The following is a 25074-nucleotide window of genomic DNA, read 5'->3' as shown; positions in this document are numbered from 1 at the left end:
ATGAACAGTTTATATCCATCCATGACAGTACTCCAATCATGTGAGTTAACCCACCAAGTCTCTGTTATTCCAATTACATCATAATTCCTTGACTGTGCCAGGACTTCTAGTTCTCCCTGCTTGTTCCCCAGGCTTCTTGCATTTGTGTATAGGCATGTAAGATAACTCACTGATCGTCCTGGTGTCCCAGTATGAGGCAGGAGCCCTCCCCTCTTGCACTCACCTACTTGTGCTTTCTCCTGATATCCCACTTCCCCACTTACCTCGGGGCTGTGGTCTCCTTCCCCCGGTGAACCTAGTTTAAAGCCCTCCTCACTAGGTTAGCCAGCCTGCTTGCAAAGATGCTCTTCCCTCTCTTCGTGAGGTGGAGCCTGTCTCTGCCTAGCACTCCTTCTTCTTGGAAGACCATCCCATGGTCAAAGAATCCAAACCCTTCTCTCCGACACCATCTGCGTAGTCATTCCTTGATTTCCACAATTCGACGGTCTCTACCCTGGCCTTCTCCTGCCACAGGGAGGATAGATGAGAACACCACTTGCACCTCAAACTCCTTTATCCTTCTTCCCAGAGCCACGTAGTCTGCAGTGATATGCTCAAGGTCATTCTTGGCAGTATCATTGGTGCCCACGTGGAGAAGCAGGAAGGGGTAGCGATCTGAGGGCTTGATGAGTCTCAGCAGTCTCTCCGTCACATCATGAATTCTAGCCCCTGGCAAGCAGCTCACCTCTCGGTTTTCCTGGTCAGGGCGGCATATAGATGACTCAGTCCCCCTGAGGAGAGAGTCCCCAACCACCACCACCCTCCTCCTCCGCCTCTTGGGAGTGGTGGTCGGGAACCCCATCCCTAGGACGGTGCATCTCATGCCTTCCAATCAGTGGAGTCTCCTTCTGCTCTGTTCCTCAGATGTATCATCCACTCCATTCTCTGCACTAGTACCTGTGGAGAGAACATGAAAACGGTTGCTCACCTGCATCTGTGTTTCTGGTGCATGGACATTTCTGGTACTTAACCACCATGAATTTATCCAGTTCTCTTTTAATGCTGTTATAGTGCTAGCCTTCACAACCTCCTCAGGTAAGGAGTTGACTGTGCGCCTTGTGAAGAAGAACTTCCTTTTATTTGTTTTAAACCTGCTGCCTAATCCCCCTGCACCCTAATCCTCTGCCCCAGCCCTGAGCCCCCCCGCAGCATGAACCCCACATCCTCAGCCCCACAGCCATCACCCCACACCTCAACCCTCTGCCCTAGCCCTGAGCCCCCTCCTGCATCATGAATTCCTCATCCTCAGCCCCACAGCCCTCACCCTGCACTCCCTCCTATCCCCAAACTCCCTCCCAGAGCGTGCACCCCCTCCCAGAGTATGCACTCCCTCTCCCTTCCTACACCCCCCCACCCAGCCCACAGCCGACACCCAAACTCCGTCCCAAAGCCTGCACCCTCACCCCTCCTGCACACCCACCCCTGCCCCAGCCCGGAGCCTGCACCCAGCACCCAAACTCCCTCCCAGAGCCTGCACCCTCACCCCTTCCTACATCCCCACCCCCAGCCCAGAGCCTGCACCCAAACTCCATCCCAAAGCCTGCACCCCTCCTGCACCCTAATCCCCAGCCCAGGACCTGCACCCCATACCTCCCCCAGAAACCCCGCCCAGAGCCTTAGGTAGGTGGGGGCAGAGTTTGGGGGGGCGGAGATGGGGGGCGGGTTCTGGCACCACCAACATTTCTACAAACTTGCCACCCATGATTATACTTTCTCCTTCCTTCCCTGGTGCAGAGACACCCAGTGCCCAGCTGGAGTGAGTTAAGGAGGAGGAGGAGGAGTGGGTTTAGGAGTAGGAAAAGGAGAAGCGGGTGAGGAGGAGGAAGAGGAGGAGGATGTGTCCCCTGAACAAGACACCATCAGAGTCATCCAGCAGCACCTCCAGGGCAGAGATGAGGTACAAAAATCCCCAGCTGTGCTGCCACCGAGTCTGTCCTGCTCCTTGTTCCATCCCCACCCAGGCAGGGGGTCTTGTACCAGAGAATCCCTCGCCCGCAATTGGGGGACACATCTCCTCTGTTATCTGGCATCCCAAAGTGGGGACATTTGTCCCACACAGGCCAAGGTGTCCTCTTTCCGCAGACACTGTCCAAGTTACAACCCCTGTCTGTGCAGGGCGACACTGGTTTCGGGAAGGGGGCGGCTTTCCCTATCCAACCCCATGGAGGTCTTGTGCCCTAGAGCTGGTTTGGGTTGGGCGGGGAGGTCCCAATGTAACAGGCTCTCTCTCTCCCCACCCCACTCCTAGTTGGTGGAGGACAGGGCCAAACAGCTCCACTTCCTCCAAGCTGTCCCAAGTCTGTGCGTCTCGGCACAGCAGCAGGGGTGGGACACCCTGGAACCCCACTTTTCAAAAGCAGCCCTTGTGGAGAGCATTGCGGTGAGTGAGACCCCCATGCCCGGCCTCTGGGGCAAGGGATACAGATATGGGAGGAAGAGTTAGTGGGGCCGGAGTGGGAAGCTGAGGACAGGGGTTCCTGGGGCTGAAGTCTGGGGGACAGGGAAGGGGATAATTGTGACACTGATCAGGAGCTGGCAGTGGGGGAATTGTAAGACTAAAGGGGAGGGGAGGGAGGAATTGGGTGGCCCAGCTGGTTAGAGGTGGGGGTGACACTGGCTGTTTCTGCAGAGCACTTTGGCCTCCTCCCTGGGAAGTGCCTGTGGGTGTGCAGGACCTGAGTCTCACACACAGTTTTGTTTCCTTGAAGTCTCCCAGGAGCTGATTGAAAATCTTCCCGTGGTATCCGAGCTAAGCTCCATCATGTCCAGCTCCACGGCCGCGGTTTACAATCTCAGGTACCAGGACCCCCCCCATCCTCCTGCCCTAATCCTGGCGCTGATTGGGCCCAGAGCCGGGAGTCACAGATCCTCCTCCAGCTAGGTTACCCCCAGCTGTGGCTGTTCCCATCCCTCAGCAGAGGAGGCGGGAATGTCAGGTGCTTGTACCAGGTACCCAAAGCACTGCAGGGCCTGTGCTCTCTGGGACAGCCTTGAACAGCCCCCCCTTCGCATGTCCTGAATCTCTCACTCCCTGCCACACGTACTGCTCTGTCTCCCTGTGGGGGAAGGGCCAGGGGGAGTGGCCATAGAGCCCACAGCACTGAGAGAAACCAAAGCCGAGTACCTCACTCTCAACACCATGCCGCACCCCAACCCCTGGAGCTGGGGCCAGGCAAGATACTGGTTTGGAAGAATCAGGCTGTCCGGGCTGTGGGGCTGGCCCAGAAATGAGAGCATCCGCAGAACCAGGGGTTATGCTCAATAGGCATTGCAGTCTGGGAGGGGTGGCTTGACATGGAGCCCCTCCCCTGTCATCACTGCTCAGACCTTCTCATGGCCCTGTGTCATCTCTGATGCAGCGAATGTCTGACCATCCCTCACCTGGGGCCCAATCCACCCACCTGGTAGCTGAACCCTTCCCAGCCAGGAATGAAACTCCCCCCTAACGCACTGGGGCAGGGGAGGATCCTCCCCATCTGGCAGGTGGGAACTGAGATGTAGGGGAAGGGCTGTGGTCCTGGTCACACAATCCTGGGCGTAGATCTGGGAAGTGGACTGGGTCTCAGACTAGAGCCTTTCCCCCAGGGGCACCTTTGCTTTCTGCCCTTTATTCTCCCGTCCGGCTAGGGGTCTGTGAGAGTGAAATGAACAGGAGGGTGATGGCATCCTGGCACATAGCCTGGATGGGAGCTCCTTGGCTTGGACCCCAGGGTCAGAGAAATCTTTGTCATCCAACTGTCCTTCTTTATTCCTAGGAAGGGAGTCCCACAATTAGGGTCTCTAGGGCTCCAGTAAGTCATCCTCGTTCCCACCCGCATGTACCACCCTGCCCTGCCCTGCCCTCTGGTTTCTTCACTGTTGACTCTGGCTTAACTCTTGGCTCCAGTCTCTGGCTTTGACTTTGGCGTGACCCTTCTTGGCTCCAGATTTTGGTTATGAACCCTGGGTCAGTATTCTCCTTCCCTTTCTCTAGCCTCACTCCAGGCCCTACACCCACCCGCTCCAGCATTGTCTCTTCCTCCTGATCTTCCCCAACCCCTCGGATTTTGACTACTCGGATTTGACCTTTGGCCTGTATCTGAACTTTGGCTTGCCGTGAACTTGGCTGATCTTTGGTCTGATCATCTGGCTTTGATCTCTGGCTTAGACTTAGACACTGGCTCTGGTATTGCCTAGACATATTCAACAATTCTTGACTCGGACACCCTGCAGTAGTATAAGCGTCCTACCATCAGTCAAACCCTAACCCTGCCACATGACCCTTAGTCCTCCCACTTGTCACTGGAAGTCCTGTCCTGTGGGGGTATTACTTCCGGGGTCAAGGTGGCCACATGACCGGAAGCAAGTTGTGTCATGTGCCCCTTCTACGAACTCCTCCCACTGCCCTCTACCAATTAGGATGGGTTTTGCCCCAATAGGACTACCCCAAAAGGAGATTTTGACCAATCAGGGCAAGTTCTGGGGCAGGGTGACCCGTCCGAAAGTGGGCCGTATGACCCCACTAAGAACTGATCCCAAGGCCCTCTGCCAATCAGAGTGCAGCACTATTACCCCATAAGTCCCAGCACCAGACAGAGGAGGCCATCTCTTACCAAGCACACGTGTTTTAGAAATCATGGAAAGGCTGCTGAGAGGGAACATGGACTCCTTCATCACCCCTGTGAGAACTTTGGACTTTGTCCTAGCCACGACAGTCTTTGACCATCCATAGAGAAAGGTCTACATCAGCGACAGTCCCGAGGAGGAGGAGGGAGTGACCAAGGGGAGTCTTTTGGCCCAGGCATTGATGGATACGCTGGAACCCAAGTCCAAAACCCAAATGCTTGTGAGACACCCTGATGAGCATGGTGGCCTCTCTTTGTTCACCCCCTTAGAGGTGGAATGCAACTGTGGCTTGGGGGAGTCACTGGCGAACAAGGTGAACACAGGTAAATGAATGATTAAGAAGTGACCATCGAGGTTGTGGAGTGTTCCAATAGATCTCTGTTGGCCGCATTGTTCGTGATGGAAGATGGTACATTTAGGTCTGCCATGACATGCATAAACCCAGCCCATCTTTTAGGTACATGTCTGCTAGGAACAGAGCGTGTCTGGGTGACGGCCAGTGATGAGCTGCCAAAATATTAACAACTGGCTCCCTCCTCCTCACCTCATGAGGGGGTCGTGCCCCATCCAACCCCCCATGTTTTTTGACACCCTCCCCGGGACCTCTGACCCATCGCCCCCCTTCCCTGTCCCCTGACTGCCCTTTGCAGCCCCATCCAACCCCTCCTCTCATTCTTGATGGCCCCCCAGGACCCCTGCCCCATCCAACCACCCCTTCTCTCTCTGTCCTTAAGTGCCCCCACCACCTCATCCAACCCCTGCTCCTTCCTGATTGCCCCCCGGGATCCTTGCCCCCATTCAATCCCCCTGTTCCCTGCCCTCTGACTGCCCTAACCCCTATCAACCCCTCCACAACCCACCGAACACCTCCTCCCTACTCCCTGCCCCCTTACCACACTGCCTGGGGCCAGGACCGGGTCCGCTCTGCCGGGCCGGCACCAGGGCTGGAGCCGAGCCGCTGGGCCCGACTCCCGGGCCGGGCTGGCACCGGGCCAGGGCTGGGCCGGCACCAGGGCTGGAGCCACAGCCACAGCCGTGGGGCCCGACTCCTGGGCCGGGCTGGCACCGGGCCAGGGCCGCAGCCGCAGCCACGGGCCCGAGTCCTGGGCCGGGCCGCACCGGGCCGAGCCGCAGCCACGGGCCCGACCGGCTGGGCCGGTACCGAGCCGCAGCTGCGGGCCCGACTCGGCTGGAGCCACAGCCGCAGCCGAGGCCCGACTCCCGGGCCGGAGCCGCAGCCGTGGGGCCCGACACCCCGGGCCGGACTGGGGCCGGAGCCGTGGGGGCACGCAGCTGGGACCAGCCTGAGCTGGGGGTGCTTGGCTGGGACTGGGCTGGGGCGCTCGGCCGGGGCCAGGGGAAGCTGTCCCGCCCCCTCCCCCACATGCCCGGCTTACCTGCCTGCTGCTTTTTTCAGGCTTCCCGCGAACATTTGATTCGTGGGAAGCAGGGGAAGGTGAGGAGAAGAAGGGCGGAGCATTCAGGGGAGAGGGGGAGGTGAGCTGGGGCCGGGGGCTGGGTGGACAGCTGCCCAAGCCTTTGTTAAATTTAAAAGCTTTTTAGAACCGGTTGTCCTGGAACAACCGGTTCTAAAAAGGCTTCTAAATTTAACAACCGGTTCTTGCGAACCGGTGCGAACCAGCTGGAGCTCACCACTGGTGACGGCCCTGACTAAGTTGAGCATGTTAGAACCATTAACTACAGAGCCTTTGTACACAAAAGCCCCTTTATCATTCCATGAAGAGATATTTTTATCCTGGCCCAGCTTCTTTAGCAATACTAATGCATTTTTCTTATAACGCTTATTCACATTATCCAACACCTCCTGAGCAACAGAGTCTGAGGTCTTTGGTGTTTCTGGGGGTTTGGCAGTTACATTCTGTTCCTGTTCTGGTAGAAACAGACTTATTTTCACTTTTTCTGCATCGCTCTGCTTCATGTACATTAGGTACCTTTGAAGCATGGCACTGTAAAGTTTAGCCTTTTAGTATTCAGCTAAATCAGTTCTTTGAAGAACAGACTTCATTTCTGCATCCAGTAAGCGAGTTGCAGTCATTCATTAGCCCCCACGAGGATACAGAGGTCACCAGTGTTCTGAACGCAGTGTCATATGTTTCCCAATTCTTTTCAGAATGCCGTTCTTTAGCCCCCTGAGGATACAGCATCCATCAGTTTTCTGAATGAAGCATCAAACTCTTCCCAAATACTAGAAAAGGGAAGCTGTGATGAGCTTATGGTTTTGGGAGAATGGTTTGTCAGTCCTTGGTTTTTTATTCACAACCCCTAGAGTGCATGCTCCAGGTTTGTGAATGTGTGTGGTTTTGCACATGTTCAGAGCCCCTAGTGTGTGGGCTCTGGGTTTGTGAATGTGGGCGTTTTCGCTCACATTTTTCTCTGGGTTTGGTGTGGCAGTGGCCGCTGAGGAACTGGAGTTGTAGTTGTGTGGTTGTTTATTTTTTTACTAGAGTCTTGGTTTGACGTATATGAGATTTGAACTGCCCGGATGCTTCATCTGTACTCTTGTGCTGTTTTGTGTTGTTAAAGAACTCAAAGCAACTTCCTGGTTCTTTGGCGGTTCTGGAGGAGGTGTCCTTGTAGCTCTGACTACAGCATTGTCAGAAAAGTTGCCCATGCCTCTGGGGGAGTGGGGGGGACCATTTTACAAAACTGAACTTTACCATTTTTCTCACCCACACCTTTGTATTTACTTAAAATACAAAACCTCATAGAACAACCAAACCAATAAGCAAAATATATTTACTGGACTTCATCCATCCATGAGTCACTGAGGCTGGTGAATTTTCCTTTTCAGCTGTCTCTTTCCTTTTTCTTTTGAGCTTGTTTTCCCTCTGGTCTAAGGATCTTTCCTGTTTTGACCGTACTGTGGAGCAAACAACATTATTATAAAACACATGAAACCATCTTGTAAACTTAAAAACTAAATATTCATTAGGGTGTTTTTCTATTTAAAAAGTCATAGCTTTAAAACAAATAATCCATTTCAGGCTGTACAGCAAACACAGGTTTTGAGTTTATTTCTACCACTTAAAAAACAAAACAAAAAACACAAACTCACATTTTTTTTAAATACATCTCATTTTGCAGAATAAAAAATCAAACTGCTTTTAAAATTCATTTAAAACCACATTTTGCACAGTACAAAACCCTGTTGTTTTGAAACAAACAAAATACTTTAAAAATCTACACCTATACCTGCACAGACCTCTCTCACACACAAAACAGCAGCTTTATAAAACACACCAAACCAAGTATGCAGCCATATACTTTTCAATAACTCCCCCATGCATTTAAAAGCCAGTTGCAAAAAAGTTCCCTTTCACTATGGGGTAACTAGAGCATGTGCAACCTCTGCACTGATTTGATATCATTAGCTGTTGCTCTGAATTGATCAATTAATAGAAACATAAAACTCAGGTCTTGGCAGGTAAACATTACTTCACCTCTAAGAGGGAGCAATATCTAGTGGTTAAAGCATCTGACTTTGAGTTAGGAAATGTTGGTTTGAGTCTTGGCACTGCCATTCACTTGCTGTGTGACTGTGCAGGTCACTTAGAATCGTAGTTTCATAGAACTTAAGATCAGAAGGGACCACTATGATCATCTAGTCTGACCTCCTGCAAGATGCAGGCCACAAAAGCTGACCCACCCACTCCTGAAATAATTCTCTCCCTTGACTCAGATGTTGAAGTCCCCAAATCCTGATTTAAAGACTTCAAGTAGCAGATAATCCTCCAGCAAGCGACCCCTGCCCCATGCTGCGGAGGAAGGCGAAAAACCTCCAGGGCCACTGCCAATCTACCCTGGAGGAAAATTCCTTCCCGACCCCAAATATGGCAATCAGCTGAACCCCGAGCATGTGGACAAGACTCTCCAGCCAGACACTCAGGAAAAAGACTTTCAATATCCCAACATTGACCCTCGGTACTAATTACCAGTGGTCGACTTTATTGACCTATTGACTAAATCACATTATCCTATCAAACCATTCCTCCATAAACTTATCAAGCTTAATCTTAAAGCCAGAGAGGTCCGTCACCCCCACTGTGTCCCTCGGTAGGCTGTTCCAGAATTTCACTCCCCTGATGGTTAGAAACCTTCGTCTAATTTCAAGCCTAAACTTCCCGACTGCCAATTTATATCCATTTGTTCTCGTGTCCACATTAGTACTGAGCTGAAATAATTCCTCTCCCTCCCTGGTATTTATCCTCTGATATATTTAAAGAGAGCAATAATATCTCCTCTCAACCTTCTTTTGGTTAAGGAAAACAAACCGAGCTCCTCAAGTCTCCTTTCATACGACAGGCTTTCCATTCCTCGGATCATTCTAGTGGCCCTTCTTTGTACCTGTTCCAGTTTGAATTCATCCTTCTTAAACATGGGAGACCAAAACTGCACACAGTACTCCAAATGAGGTCTCACCAACGCCTTGTATAACGGGACTAGCACCTCCTTATCTCTACTAGAAATACCTCGCCTAATGCATCCCAAGACCGCATTAGCTTTTTTAACGGCCACATCACATTGCCGACTCATAGTCATCCTGTGATCAACCAGGACTCCGAGGTCCTTCTTCTCGTCAGTTACTTCCAACTGGTGCGTCCCCAGCTTATAACTAAAATTCCTGTTAGTCATCCCTAAATGCATAACCTTACACTTCTCACTATTGAATTTCATCCTATTACTAATACTCCAGTTTACAAGGTCATCCAAATCTCCCTGGAGGATATCCCGGTCCTTCTCTGAATTGGCAATACCTCCCAACTTCGTGTCATCCGCAAACTTTATCAGCCCACTCCTACTTTTGGTTCCGAGGTCAGTGATAAATAGATTGAATAAGATCGGACCCAAAACCGAACCTTGAAGAACTCCACTGGTAACCTCCCTCCAACCCGACAGTTCACCTTTCAATACGACCCGCTGCAGTCTCCCCTTTAACCAGGTCCTTATCCACCTCTGGATTTTCATTTCGATCCCCATCTTTCCAATTTAACTAGTAATTCTTCATGCGGTACCGTATCAAACACCTTACTGAAATCAAGATATATTAGATCCACCGCATTTCCCTTGTCTAAAAAATCTGTTACTTTCTCAAAGAAGGAGATCAGGTTGGTTTGGCACGATCTACCTTTCGTAAAACCATGTTGTAATTTGTCCCAATTGCCATTGACCTCAAGGTCCGTAACTACTCTCTCCTTTAATATTTTTTCCATGACTTTACATGCTACAGATGTTAAACTAACAGGCCTGTAGTTACCCGGGTCACTTTTTTTCCCCTTCTTGAATATAGGAACTATATTAGCTAATCTCCAGTCAAACGGTACAACCCCCGAGTTTAGAGATTTATTAAAAATCATCGCTAATGGGCTTGCAATTTCACTCGCCAATTCCCTTAATATTCTAGGATGAAGATTATCCGGGCCACCTGATTTACTACCATTAAGCTGTTCAAGTTTGGCTTCTACCTCGGATACTGTAATTTCCAACCCCGCACCTTCATTCCCATCAGTCACTCTGCCACTATTCCTAAACCCTTCATTAGCCTCATTAAAGACCGAGGCAAAATATTCGTTTAGATATTGTGCCATGCCTAGCTTATCCTTAATCTCCACTCCGTTTACAGTTTTAAGCGGTCCCACTTCTTCTTTTTTGGTTTTCTTCCTATTTATATGGCTAAAAAAACCTTTTACTATTGGTTTTAATTCCCTTCGCAAGGTCAATCTCTACCCGGCTTTTGGCCTTTCTCACTGCATCCCTACACCCTCTGACCTCAATAAGGTAGGTTTCTTTGCTGATCCCTCCCATCTTCCACTCCTTGTACTCTTTCTGTTTTTTCTTAATCACCCCTCTGAGACGCTTGCTCATCCAGCTCGGTCTAAAACTGCTACCTACGGACCGTTTTCCCTTTCTCGGGATACAGGCCTCTGACAGCTCCTGCAACTTCAACCTGAAATAATCCCAGGCATCTTCCGCCTTTAGATCCCTAAATATGTTAGTCCAATCCACTTCCCTAACTAGTCGCCTTAATTTAGTAAAGTTAGCCCTTTTGAAATCATAAACCTTAGTCTCAGATGCAATTTTGTTTATCCTTCCATTTATTTTGAACCGAATTAGCTCATGATCACTCGAGCCAAGGTTGTCCCCTACCACCATTTCTCAACAAGGTCCTCACTACTCACCAAAACCAAATCTAAAATGGCATCCCCCCTCATCGGTTCTGCAACTACTTGATGAAGGAATTCATCAGCTATCACGTCTAGGAAAAGCTGAGCCCTAATATTATTACTAGCATTTGTTCCCCAATCTATATCCGGGAAGTTAAAGTCTCCCATGATCATACAGTTCTTATTGGTATTTACCTCCTTAAAAACATTAAAGAGTTCTCTATCCATATCCAGGGTAGATCCTGGCGGTCTATAGCACACCCCAATCACTATCCCAGGGGAGGCTCTAGTAGTTTTCTTCCCTAATGTGACTATTGCCCAAACAGACTCCGTATTATCCATTCCATTACTAGTTATTTAATTACAGTTTACCTCATTATTGACATACAATGCTACTCCCCCACCTTTACCTTTGTTTTGGTCTTTCCTAAACAGCACATACCCTTCCATACCTTTACTCCAGTCATGACTACCGTTCCACCATGTTTCGGTTATTCCTATGATATCCGGTTTCAATTCTCGGACCAGGAGTTCCAATTCCTCCATTTTGTTACCTAGGCTTCTCGCATTGGTGAACAAACATCCTAATTTTTGCTGTTTGGCTTCTCTCACCTTTGTTACCCAATTTGGTAGGGACACAGTACCACCAGTATGACCTATTGGTCTAGTATCCATCCCCCCATCTTCCTTACGTCCAAACCCCTCCTCTGGCTATATCTGTTCTTATCCTGTTGTCCTCCCTCTCAATGTTTAAATTAGGCGTGGAGAGTGCCTGGACATCTCCCAACTGTCTCCCCAATTCCTAGTTTAAAGCTCTTTGATCAGATTAGCCAGCCTCCCTCCTAGAAGTCTAATTCCTTCCCTACTCAGGTGGAGCCCATCCTGTGAGAACAGTTCTCTGTCCCCGAAATCCTCCCAGTGCCCATACATCCCAAAGCCCTCCTTATAGCACCACTCCCTGAGCCAACTATTTATCATCACAATCCTGTCACCCCTTTGTCACCCTTCCCTAGGGACAGGTAGAATCCCACTGAAGATCACCTGAGCCTCAAATTCCTTGAGCGTCTTACCCAGCCTGGCATAGTATCCCTTGATTCTCTCCAGCGAGAGATGTCTGTGTCTCAGATGACCATGCTTTTAAAGGGAAAAAACTGGCACACATTCATAGGGACATCTTTTAGGGCTGCAAAGAGTCAGACAAAAGGATACTTTTATTTGTAAGTGTGCTGATGTTACCACTGCCAGCATCTGACCCAGGGAGACCTGTGTATTTTGAAGTGGAGGATTTTTTCCAATACTTTAGTGTTCTGCATTGAACAAGTGTCATCAACAGTTGTTCTGAGCAAAGGAACAGCTTTGATAGTGTTTGCTTTCAATTCAAGTTCTCTTCATTCCAGACATTGTTCATTACACTGAAAACTCTTTCCACGGGCTGTTTGTTCTCAGTAAACAGTGGAAATTCTACTCAGCATAGCAATGCATCTTGAACAAGCATTGTGTAGCTATAAAAACAAATATTTTGGCTGATGAAATGAAAACCCAACAGGATAATTGAAATATCCTGGGGCATCATAAGAAAAACCAAGACTATCCTGGTTGAAATAGGTTGTATCGTTACTTTATAGTTACTTTACATGTAAATTGTGGATATTTACTTCTACCTTACAGAGCTGTTATAAGGCTATGCTCAGAAGCGCCGGTGCCCCCGACAGATACCCCAAAATACCGATGACGACCGCCTAGGCGGTCGCCACTCCCTAAATGTCTAGGTCACCTAATGGGTTGTGCCAGCCCTGGCTCTGCTCATTAATATCTGAATTGCATTGAGAGCCTCAGATGGAAGGCACTCTGAAGTATCATTTTAAAGTGGTGATTTTGACAGTAGCTTGCTAATCTGAGATGAGCCTCTAGAACTAGTGCTGCTAATTCTCCCTCCACCTTCTCGTTTCCCATATTTCCAGAACTGTGCTCCACTGCAGGAGAAAATGACCTAAAATGCTTCTGAAATTGTATTTTCTATGTGATTTCCCAGCCCAGCAGAGTGGAAAGCATAGAATAGGTAGAAACAGAAAACTGGTCACTTATCTGAAACAGAAGCTAATCACTTATTTACTGCAAGTGAGTACCAACTAAAAACTGAGATCTCTAAAATGTGTTGCTGGAGTGTTGGCTGTTTTTTTTCAGTATGATCCCAGTTCTAGTGGTATGACCACTGTATTTCAGTCAGACTGGAACCGCTACAGAACTGAAATCCATGTGCTGTTTACATGGTGCAAGGAAAATCTTTGACAAAAATATGTATATTTTTCTGTTCTTGCAACAATGCTAATTCTTATAAAGCGCATACACTAAAGCCTCTCTCCTAATCATGCCATTTGAAAAGCCTGCATGTTCTCTTTGCTTACAGGCAGCTGTGGTCATGGTGGAATTGTGAATATCAGCCAGCCCTATGTTGTACAGCTGAACTGGAGAGGATTTTCCTTCAAATATGGTTCCTGGGGTAGGGATTGCTTTCTTCGGACTCCTCAGAAGGACCTATACTGGGTTGCACCTTTGAACACAGATGGGAGACTCTTAGAATATTACAGACTTCATAATTCCTACAATGATTTGCTGCTATTAAAAATGCTAGAGAGTTAAAAATTCAATATGGGGAAGGCAGTGGCACTGCAGTTTACAATAACTTCATGTATTACAATGTATATAATTCAAGCAAGCTCGATTTAAACAGAAACACATTGTCTGTGAGGAAAACTCTGCTGAATGCTGCTTATGGTAACCGTTTCTCTTATGCTGGTGTTGGGTGGCAAGATATGGACTTTGCAGTGGATGAAAGTGGATTGTGGGTAATTTATTCAACCGAGGACAACACAGGGAACATTATGATTAGCAAACTCAACGAGACCACACTTGATGTGCTCCATACTTGGAATACAAGGCAGTACAAGCCGTCCATTTCCAACACTTGATCATATGTGGTGTTCTATATGCCACAAGACCTGTCAACACTCGGAAAGAGGAAATATTTTACACATACAACACAAACACTGAACAGGAAGATAAAATTAGCATAATTATGGATAAAATGTTAGAAACAATTCAAAGTATCAACTATAATCCCTCAGACCAAGTCCTGTACATTTACAATGATGGCTACCTTGCTAAATACAATCTCATTTTTCAACCTGTGTTACACTGATATGAATATACACAATTAGAGATCACAGAAAGTCCGATTTTATATCTCTTTGGACAATGTGAAAGTTAAAGTAGCCCTAATCCTACCAAGAGTAGCTCCAGGTCATAAGGTTTATTACCATGAGCTGTCCCATTGAAGGATAGTAAGCTCTATGCCTGGTAACAATTGGTTGCAAGATTAGGTTCATAGCTTTTTAACTGGTGTTCAGATACAGTGGCAACACGAGTACTAGAAATGCCTCTGCTATAAATATTAAATAGATGACTTAGTGACGGGCAGACCATGTATCATGATAGGGAGATTGCTCACACACTGATGTGCATTTGAAGGAATGTCTGTGTTTGGAAAACACATGGAAACTGCACTGCTGTTTTGTCATCATTGCTCAAAGTATACAAGGCCATAAATATCATATTATGCATTGGCCTCAAATAATTACTAAAAGATTAAAATCAGAGGAGAATTAGGACTTGATCTTTAAAGAGCAGCCATGGGTTAAGCTGAAGCTGTGGTTGCCTTGGTTCCTTCTTGCAACCCATCAATGTATTTTAGATGGCAGGGCTCCAATGCATTACTTTCCTAAAGTTGCACTTCATGGAAAAACCTTATTAAATATTTTTGGACAGTTGTATTTTCTTAGCAATGTGTCCTGGGGACCTGATACAAAGCCCAATGAAAGCAGTCCCTTGGTATATGGCACATGCTGCAGTAGAACATAAGCTATGCCATCCTACATGCTCCATTTAGTCCCAGAGTCCATTTAGTCTGCAATTTACTGTGATCTCAATTAGCATCTTTCAAAACACTCTGAAAACCCGGAGCCAAATTAATTCTCAGTATAATTCCATTGGCATCAATTACCTTACCCTGGGGGTGAATCTGGCGCATGATCTATCCATTACAGAATACTGAAGTTGGAACAAAATCATATTCTCTTTATTTTTAAAATGCCACAAGATTTTTATCAATATCTGTACTGTAATTGTGTCAGAAATAATGAGATGAACAGTTACAAAAATGCAGTAAATGTTTGCTAATTGTCTTCTATTAATTCTGTCTTTGTTTTATAATCTGGATCAACAGATGTGAATGATTAATTTTTGTTTAATAGTTTTATGAAAATCCAAACCTTATAGTTGTTTGTCATTGCACAACAGCTGGGAAATTTTTGGGATGCAGCAAGAAGCCAGCTTGACCAAATGATTAGAAACAGAAATCATACTCCTTTGGGCTTAAAGTGTTTAAGAGCTCCTGGAACAACACAAAGGTGTGAATCAATATGTCAGTAACTAGTAACTAGAGGAGGGTCTTTATCAATATGTCAGTAACTAGTAACTAGAGGAGGGACTTTATTTCCAACCACTGATATATGTTCACTGGTTAGATTAACATTCTCCACCAAGTTGAGATGTTTCTTGAGAGGTCTGAGGCTGGTAACACATTTTTAAGTCAGGTGTTGCCACTTACCAGGTATCTGCATCAGTTCCCTGAAAAAAGAACAGGAGTACTTGTAGCACCTTAGAGACTAACAAATTTATTTCAGCATGAGCTTTCATGAGCCATCTGAAGAAGTGAGCTGTAGCTCACAAAAGCTCATGCTGAAATAAATTCACAATAGTTCAACTGAGGGTTTGTTTAACTATAAAAAAATAAAAGACAGCAGAGCATTTCTTGCTTCACAGTTTTTGGGATGGCATCCCATTAATTCCCCAGGATTGCCCTATTCACAGACATAAAAGGCAACTCTATATGGCATCACATTTTAAGGAGCAATTTGGGGCTAAATTCACAAAGAGGACTTAGGTTCAGTGTTGAAACACCTAACTTTAGGTCCCCTGCGACTTATTGGAATCTTCAGCCCTGACTCAGGTACGCAGGCTCCCTATAAATGTATGTGTAGAGTTGGGCACCTAAGAATGGGATTCACAGCAGCTGAGTGAGAGGCTGCTGAAGCTAGCCAATAGCAAATGCTGAGTAGAGGATTAGGCTCGAGTCCACTTAATGCCACTTGGGAGTCACAGCTGTGAACCCTCCCCTGGAATTAGGTGTTTAATCAATGTCAGCCCTGTCTGAAGGGGGAAAAGAAAAGACAACTTGGAGGTTGTGATGCCCTTTTTTACATAGTATTTAAAACATTCAGCTTGACGGTGGGAGACCAGGGTTCAAATCCCCCCTCTTCTTGTGTCAGAGCAGGCACTTGAACCCAGGTCTTTCACTGTTCAAGGGAGTATGCTAAGTACTGGGCTACAGGGAGAGTGAGGGGAGGGGCTTTCTTACTCTCATCTGATGAAGCTGCTTCACTTTGTATGAAATACAGTGGGCCAAAGAGCCGCCAGAATGACTCAATAGCAGAGGGATCACAGTATCTAGTTTACAGACCCCAGTTCTAGTCCTGCACCAATGACTGTTTAAGCCTGGACCACTACTCAGTTTTAAGCTGTTACTGTGTCCTATTATTGTCACTGTGAGAAATCTTGTGATTAGCATCAAACTTGCTAGTAGCAGGCAGGGCCAAACTAGTCGACTTTCTTTTGTAGGAGGTGTCATCGGACGCTCCCAGTGTGGTGCTCTGTTCTGTTCAATGTTGATATCAATCAGCTGTGCGTGTGTTCCCTCTGTGTGCTGCCCCGGCTCTGCAGATCGCTGGCACAGCAGACCCTGAGGGAATCCCCAATGACCACAGACTCTAGTAAGGTATGAAGGCACCCGGCCAAGTTTATTGTCAAACGAACCACAGTAAGAGTTCACTCTAGACTTGACTCTACAGGACATACTACGAATATGTGCCCCCTGGCAATGGCCTCAGCTCAGTCAGTGGCGGGACTCTCCACTGCCCCCTAGGCTGGACAAAGACACTGGCCCAGGGATGCATTCGTATAGACAGGTACAATGCTACACATCACTCCTGACATATTGAGGTGCAACCCTCTATGTAGTAAGGTGCCGCTCTCACTTTTTACATGTTGGTTTGAACAAAACAACTCTATCTATCATATTACCCTTTTGGCCCTATAATTGGGATGGGTCAGCTTGTTCCTTGTTATCTGTGTGGAACGTAGAAGTATGCAAATGTTTTGATATCTGGCATCCAGTACCTTTTAGGTATGTCTGTTTTCGCAGCATCAGTCCTTTCCTTGCCGGCTTCTGTGAGCAGGGCCTGCCTCTGGCTCACAGCTTAACTTTGCTTTATGTTAGCAAAGTCTTGACCATTACTTTAGTTTAGGCCTTAGGCCTCATACCAGGTCTCTGATACCAAGGTTTATATCTCAGGGCCTCCTCTTACTATGGGAGGTTCCTATTTACCAAACTGTGCAATGTCAGTTCATTATGTATCTAATATCAGAAAGACTAAAGAAAAGGGCAAGTCTAGCTGATTTTGTGCATTTCCCACTTGCAATTTTTGAGTGTCACATCAGCTGGACAGCTCCATGCCTTTCTGTACTGTCCAAAGAGAGTACTCTTCACAGTCATGGAGGTGCCTAATTTGAAATAGTTCCAAATTGCCTCATACTGTAAATGAGTTTCTGGTATGGTACTCACCAATTTACAAAGAGGAGCACGGAGTCCACAGTCCCTGCACAGGCTAGCCAAATTGAACGGCAATGGAATGGGAAAGCAAGTGCCTTCCATTGAAGCAAATGACAAAACTTCCTTTTTCTTCAATTGGAGTGAGACTGCAATAAGACAAAACCTGACCAGGGCTGGCTCCAGAGATTTTGCCGCCTGAAGCAGACAAAAAAAAAAAGCCACAATCACAATCTGCAGCAATTCAGTGGGAGATCCTTCGCTCCGACTGGGAGTGAGGGACCCGATGCCGAATAGCTGGACCTGCCGCCCCAAGCACCTGCTTGCTAAGCTGGTGCCTGGAACCGGCCCTGACCTGGACACAAATTTGGTTGTTTGGCGATCCATTCCAGACCTGATTCCTCTCCACAGTCTTGCATCTTGGCCTGTCTCTTTGTCATCTCCTTGTGGATATTTTCCTATCTATTTCTTTGTAACTTGATTAAAATTGAGCTCCTTTCATTCCTCTCAAGATCTCCCCTGCATTCTCAGTCACCATTGACAGTACTACCATCCTTCTTGTCACTCAGACTCACTTAAGAGTCATCTTTGACTTTTCACTGTCTCTAGAGCTATCTATCCAAACTGTATCCAAGCCTTGCCACTTCCTTCTCCCTCGTATTTCCATTATCAGGCCTATTCCCTCAGTCTACATGACTAAAAATCTCTCCAGTGCTTATCTGCGTCCTCTCGGACCTTCCTGGCACCCACCTCACTCTCCTGTCTAGTAAAATTGATGTTGCAAAGTCATTTATTTGACCTGTCACAGTGACAATGTCAGTCCCCTTCTCGAGTCCCATAGAACATGTCATATGCAAGCTTTTTGTTCCTCCTTTATGGACCTTTCACAACCTAAACCTTCCCCACTTGTCTACTCTTGTATATAATCCTGCCTCTTCTGCTCTGCCAATGCTGTCAGCCCCTATCATCCGTTAGTTCACCTGTCACACAAGCACCTTCCCATTTTCTTCCGTTCTGACTCTTATGCAGGGTCACTCCCTCTAAACTAATCCATAAATCCATTACACTGTGCTCCTCCAAATAGCTCCTTAAGACCAACTTCTTCCGGATGCCCATGTAAGTTGCCAACTGATTAGAGCTAAGCAGATGTCTCCAGTAGGAACTTCTGATATTTATCGTACTTAATTATATTAAAGACATGAACCAACTCAAAACTGTCCATCCCGTGCACATAGTTGGCCTCTGCAAACTCGTGATCTTGTTACTTTTACCCTCATTATTTATCCCTCATTCTTTTCAATTGTTGTTACTATTACTTGTTGCGTCTTAGCTTCAATTTTGATGTATGTTCTAGGGAGGAACTGTCTTTTTGCTGTGCATTAGAACAGCATCAAGCAACAATTGTGGCATCTAGGTACTTCTGGGGTACAAACAATAAATAATAGCCTGCCTGAGATTATTTTGTGCATCTGTATTTTTGTCTGAAATGTCATGCAGCTATGTGGATTCAATATCAATTGGCTGTGAAACAAGTAGGCAAACAATATGCTTCCAGACAACTATGTAAACATTCTTTTGGAAACAGTGTTTCAACAGGTATGTGCACATAATGACATTAAATTTCATAAATTCATCCCTAAATTTATAAGGTGTAAAAGATGGGGATCTCTTTCTCCTGTAGATATTACATTGTTTTTGTGATTGAATATTAGTGCTCCTGAAAGTTAGAGACTAACAACACTAGTCCGAGGCAATCACAGAGCACAAAGCCAATGGGCAGTCTTGTGCACTATTGGTGGACTCAGTCATAAAAACAACATATAACATATCTCTTGAGAATACACTGAAAAATCATGAATTGCAGTCTCTGCTGAAGATTTTTGAGGAATTCTGTTCCTATTTGTTCTTAGTCTGTTTTCAAACTCTAACAAATAGTTCTAGTGTTTATTACTTAACATTCTTTAGTTAGTTATTTGCCAGTGTAACGCCCTTGGAGTTCAGAGAGCATGGCCCCTGTCATAAACACACAGCTAAGGGTAGCATAAAATCCCTCTTTACCTGTAAAGGGTTAAGAAGCTCAAATAACCTGGCTGGCACCTGACCAAAAGGACCAATGTCTGGAGAAGATACTTTCAGATCTGTGGGGAAAGTTTTTAGTTTTGTTCTTTTTGTGTGTTCTCTCTAGGTCAGCGAGGAACCAGGGCAGGGGAAATACATCTCCTAAAGCCATATCCAAACTAAACATCTAATATTACAAATTATAAGTAATTGGAAGGAAATGCATTGAATTATCTTTTGTTTTAGCTTGTGAATTTTCCCTAGGTTAAGAGGGAGGTTTACTCCTGATTTTTATTTATTTATTTATTTTGTAACTTTAAAGTTTTGCCTAGAGGGGAATTCTCTGTGTTTTGAATCTGATTACCCTGTAAAATTACCTTCCATCCTGATTTTACACAGGTGCTTCTTTTACTTTTTCTTTATCATAAAGTTCTGCTTTTAAGAACCTGATTGGTTCTTAGTGTCCTAAAAACCCAAGGGCTGGTCTGAGCCCACTTTGTTAACCTATTTGGTTGGTATATTATTCTCAAGCCTCCCCAGGAAAGAGGGTGAAGGGGCTGGTGGGGATTTGGAGGGAACAGGAACTCCAAGTGGTTCTTTTCCTTGAATCTTTGTCTAACTCACTTGGTACTGGCAGCGATACCGTTCCAAGGACAAGGAAGAATTTGTGCCTTGCGGGAGTTTTTAACCTAAGCGGGTAGAGATAAGCTTAGGGGGTCTTTCATGCGGGTCCCCACATCTGTACCCTAGAGTTCAGAGTGGGGAGGGAACCCTGATAGGCCCTTTATAACCTTGTTCTGAAGCAGAAGTGCATGTTGCTTCAGGGGCTTGGGGAGTGGGAGAGAAACAGGGCAGGTATGACTGTAGCTCCAGACAAGACGGCTACACCGAGCAGGCCCTTGTGTAAAGCAGCAGCAGAGAACTAGCCTGGAGCCTCGGAGGGACAAAGCGGCTGACTGGGGCCACCCAAGGACTGCAGCCAGGAGGAGCACTGTGTCGGGCAGGAGTCACCTGAGAAGGACAAACCAGAGCCTGACCCAGAGCTGTATGGGGCTGTGATACTGGCGCTTGTGACCTTGCATTGGGAATAAAGAAGGAGGCTGTAGCTAGTTAATTGAGGAGGTTGTTGCTCTGTGAGGACATCGTGGGGGTTTGCTGGGGAAAGTTTACTGGCACCGAAGACTCACTGCCAGACTGGAACCTTGCCCAGGACTCCTTGCTCAGTGTCTGCCCCTTTCAGACTGTGGTACCACTGGGGCCTTGTGCTGGATGTAACCCTGTTTTACTGCTCCTCCTATCTTCCCCCCTGTTGTTTTTCTCCATTCATCCCTCCGTGGTGAAGTATTTCCTTCCTATATTCCTTGTACTATTCTGGTGTGTGTGTGTTTACTCCAGGGGATGTGGGACAGGTATCCCTGGGTTGGAAGGGACACATCTGTAGATGCTTGTATGCCATACATTTCATGAGCACAGGCGTATACCTGCACGGTTCACCCCTGTCACTGATGCCTGCCCTTTTTGCAGTGTGAAGGAAACCCTGGCGCATGTTTTTTGGAGTGTGCCAGGTTGCAGCCCCTTTTCCAGAACCTTCTCCTAAGGTTCTGACCACACTTCCTCCCCCCACACTTTTTGATTTATGCACACCCAGTCCATATCCTCATGAAATCATTATACCTCCTCGTGAACCATCTCCTGGCACTGGCCAAGGTGGCCATCTATAATGCCAGGAAGAGGATGCTGGATGCTCTGTGACTTCCATTCCTCCCTCAGCTCCGCTGTCCAGGCAGAGTTCCTCCAGGTGGTGTCCCCTGGCTGCCTAGATATCTTTGAGGAGCAGTATCACTGTCCGAGTTTCTCTGCTCGGTGTCCCCTTCCAGATCCCTGATTTTGTACCTGTGACTCTCACTCCTGACCCTGTTATTCATTAGTTGTCCTCTGTAATTATTTGAAACCTGGGTCCAGTAGCTCATCCCCTTAGGCTGGGGGAGGGGCCTTCAGACACGGGCAGGCTTGCACCTGCCTGCCTCCTGAATTTCAGTAGGTGCAGGCCTTCTTGGAGTCCTCATCATTGTGCCAGAGGCTGTTCCTGGCAGGAACCACCAGGACTGAGACCTTCTGACTACAACCAGGGGACTGGGTGGATTCCTGGGTGCTAGATCAGTGCATGGGGCCTCCACCCTCATACCTCTTGACACATACTCGGAGGAGAAGACAGCCTTACCAGCCATCTCTTGGGCTTTCTCAGATTGGGTCCTGCAGGAGGGTGCTCCCCGCCACCCCTTGCCCCGGCCTTCCAGACCTTTACATCGGGCCCCTGCCAAGCGAGCCCCCCCCCCGCCCTGGCTGCCTCACCCCTGCAATCTGAGCCAGCTGCAAGATCTGCAGCCAGTTCATTTCTGAGCAATGCCAAGCAACTAGATAACCTCCTGAGGTCCCTTCCAACCCTGAGATTCTATGATTCTATGAAACATCTGTACACACTCGTGCTCCACACATTTCATTTCCTCACCTTTGTGTCCTGCCCCTGTACTAAGTGGCGGGCCCTTCTGCCACCTCTTGTGGGTGAGGAACCCCACTGGGCCAGCCTGTATTCCACCTTGGTCCCACGACCACCAGGGATATCAGCTGGTGGCTCCTTCATGGAGACATGAACATGGGCATGTACTTGGCACGGTTCACCCCCATCCCCAACACCTGTCCCTTCTGCGACATGAGGGAGACCCTGGCACACATTTATTTTGAGTGTGCCATATTGCAGCACCTCAGCTGGCTCCTTCAGAACCTTCTCCTAAGGTTCTGCCTCCACTTTTCCATGCACCTCCTGATTTACGCACAGCCTGTCCATGGCCCCATGAAGTCATGAGATTCCCCTGGTCTACCTCCTCCTGGCATTGACCAAAGTGGCCATCTATAAAACCAGGAGGAGCATGCTGGACGGGAAGGTGCTCCATGACTGTGGGACCTATTTCTGTTCCTCCCTCTGATCACGTGTCTAGGCAGCTGTCCTCTGAGCCACATCAGACTCAGGCTCCCAGATACCTTGGAGGAGCAGTGAGCACTATCTAGGGTTCTTGCTTTGTGTCCACCTCTAGCTCCCGGTTTATGACCCTATGATCTCACTCCTGACTTTGTTTTCTTATTAGGTTGTCCCTGAAATCACTTGGGCCCCGGGTTTAGTCGCTCATCCCCTTAGGCTGGGGGATGGGCCTTCAGACGTCAGATGTGGGTGGGCTTGTGCCTGTCCTTCTCCCAGAACTGGCGAGGTGCAGGCCTTTGTTTGACTCCCCATCAGTGCGCCGGAGGTTGGTCCTGGCAGGTATCACCAGAATCAGAGATCTCCTGGAATACGACCAGAGGGACTGGGTGGATACTCCTGGCATTTGGCCAGCACATGGGGCTTTCCACCCTCAAACCCCATGGCACGTACTCCAGAAGGTGAGGGCTGCCTTACTGCCCACCTCTCAGGTCTTCCTTGAGCAAGTCTTGTGGGAGGGTGCTCCCAGCCTGCTTCTCACCCCTTACTCTCTAGACCGTTTCATTGGTCCCCTGCCCCTCGAGGCCCTCTTCCCCCCACCGGCCTCCCTCTGCATAACCCAAACAGGCTGTGTGACTTGCAGCAGGTTCATTTTTGAACCGTGCCTAGGGAACAGCTGTACATGCTTGTGCTCCATATTTTCATTTCCTCACCCTCCTGTCTCTCCCTGGATGGGGAGGTGCTCTGAGACTGTGGGCCTATTTCCACTCCTCCTTTCAATTACATAGCCAGGCAGAGTTTCTCTGGGCCGTGTTTGCTGGCTCCCTAGACACCTTTGAGGAGCAGTTGGTGCTGTCTGGGGTTCTCTGCTCAGAGTCCCCTTCTGGATCCCTGGTTTTGAAACTGTAACCCTTCCTGTTGTCCCTGTTTTCTCATTACTTCTCCTCTGTATTTGCTTGAGCCTGTGATCAGTAGCTCGTCCCCTTAGGCTGGGAGAGGGGCCTTCAGCTGTGGGCAAGGATGTACCCGCCCACCCCAGGATTCCCAATAGTTCTAGGCCTTTGTTTCTGACTGTGGGGAGCATAAAATGAAGAACATGAACAAGTGGCCTCATTTTCAGACTTGCTCCTTTTGCTTCTGTAAGTGCCCAGATTTCAAAAAATTCAGCCTAAGTGTCTTGGCCAAGGTCAGCTGCATGGTTTGTGGCAGTCAGGGGCAGAGCCCACATCTCATGACACTTTTAGTTACAAGACCATTCTTCTCATTGGTACATTCCAATTAAATCCACGTTCTCTGAATGCTGACTGCTTTGATGGAAGAGGTCACCCTGTCTCTGGCTGTTGCTAAACTTGTCTTACCAAAGATGACTTTCTCTTGAGGCTCAGAAATACTACTGAAGAGCATGTTTTTACCTTTGGAATAAGCCACATTCCAGTACAGTGTCAGCCATTTCCAAATATACATTTCAGGGTCGGGGGGCAGGAGACCTGAAAGCTCATCATCCCTTCAGCCTCACCAAGCTTGATCTTGATTACACCAGTTTTTCACAAAGGTAAAACTCCATTTATTTCAGCAGAGTTAGTCCAATTTTACACCTCCATAGGTAACAGAAGAATCAGGCCCAGTACATTTGCTGCCCACTCATCCTGCTTTTGTCCATGGCTGCGGTTATAAAGAAAGCAGTTTTGTTCAAAAATGGAAAAAATGGATAGATTTTTCTCCCCACCCTGCAAGTTTCTTTGGTTCATGCAACCTCCAGGACCTGAAGTTTATCACAGACCAAGGGGAATTGTGATTCTCTTTTAAAGTATGAGGCGCTCATCCCCCTGTGAGAGCACTTTTACTTACAGTGAAACTCCCTGGGGAGCATTTATACATTGTATATATATACTGTGATGGGGCAAGGCCAGATGGCTACAGTAAAGTACTGAGGAATAGGTATGTTAGCCCCAGGCTAAACAAATCCCTAGCACCGTGGTAACCAAATGGCAGTTGCTCCAGGTTAATCAAGGCACCTGGGGCCAAGTAAGATCTTTCTAGAAGGCAGTGGAGATAGCTACACTGATTAGAACACCTGCAGCCAATCAAGGCAGGCTAATCAGGGCACCTGGTTTAAAAAGGGAGCTCACTATAGTCAGGGGAGGAGGAGCCAGAGGAGAGAAGTGCGTGTGAGGAGCTGGGAGCAAGAGGCACAAGGAGCTGAGACTGATAGGGTGTGCTGCTGGAGGATTGAGGAATCAATCAAGCATTATCAGACACCAGGAGGAAGGTCCTGTGGTGAGGATAAAGAAGGTGTTTGGCGGAGGCCATGGGGAAGTAGCCCAGGGAGTTGTAGCTGTCATGCAGCTGTTACAAGAGGCACTATAGACAGCTGCAATCCACAGGGCCCTGGGCTGGAACCCGGAGTAGAGGGTGGGCCCGGGTTCCTCCCAAATCTCACTATTCCTGATCAGACACAGGAGGAGCTGACCCAGACTGGGGGTTCCACCAGA

The 25074-nt window shown here is 47.7% G+C and overlaps 1 protein-coding gene and 1 long non-coding RNA gene across 2 annotated transcripts in view; one reads left to right on the top strand and one right to left on the bottom strand.

Moving 5' to 3' along the window:
• The window catches only part of LOC120371759 (scavenger receptor cysteine-rich type 1 protein M130-like), a 201596-nt gene that overhangs the window by 97247 nt on the left and 79275 nt on the right, over positions 1-25074 (bottom strand). The window lies entirely within an intron of this gene.
• Positions 1046-13533, top strand: LOC120404212. The gene is made up of 6 exons (XR_005597865.1): positions 1046-1074; positions 1774-1936; positions 2288-2419; positions 2748-2835; positions 12788-12944; positions 13234-13533. It is a non-coding gene; the product is annotated as an uncharacterized LOC120404212 (long non-coding RNA).

Source organism: Mauremys reevesii, linkage group 1 (genome assembly GCF_016161935.1).
Source record: "Mauremys reevesii isolate NIE-2019 linkage group 1, ASM1616193v1, whole genome shotgun sequence".
Classification (NCBI taxonomy): Eukaryota; Metazoa; Chordata; order Testudines; family Geoemydidae; genus Mauremys; species Mauremys reevesii.
Note: the sequence above shows the minus strand (reverse complement) of the source record. Positions and strands in the feature narration are given on the sequence as shown.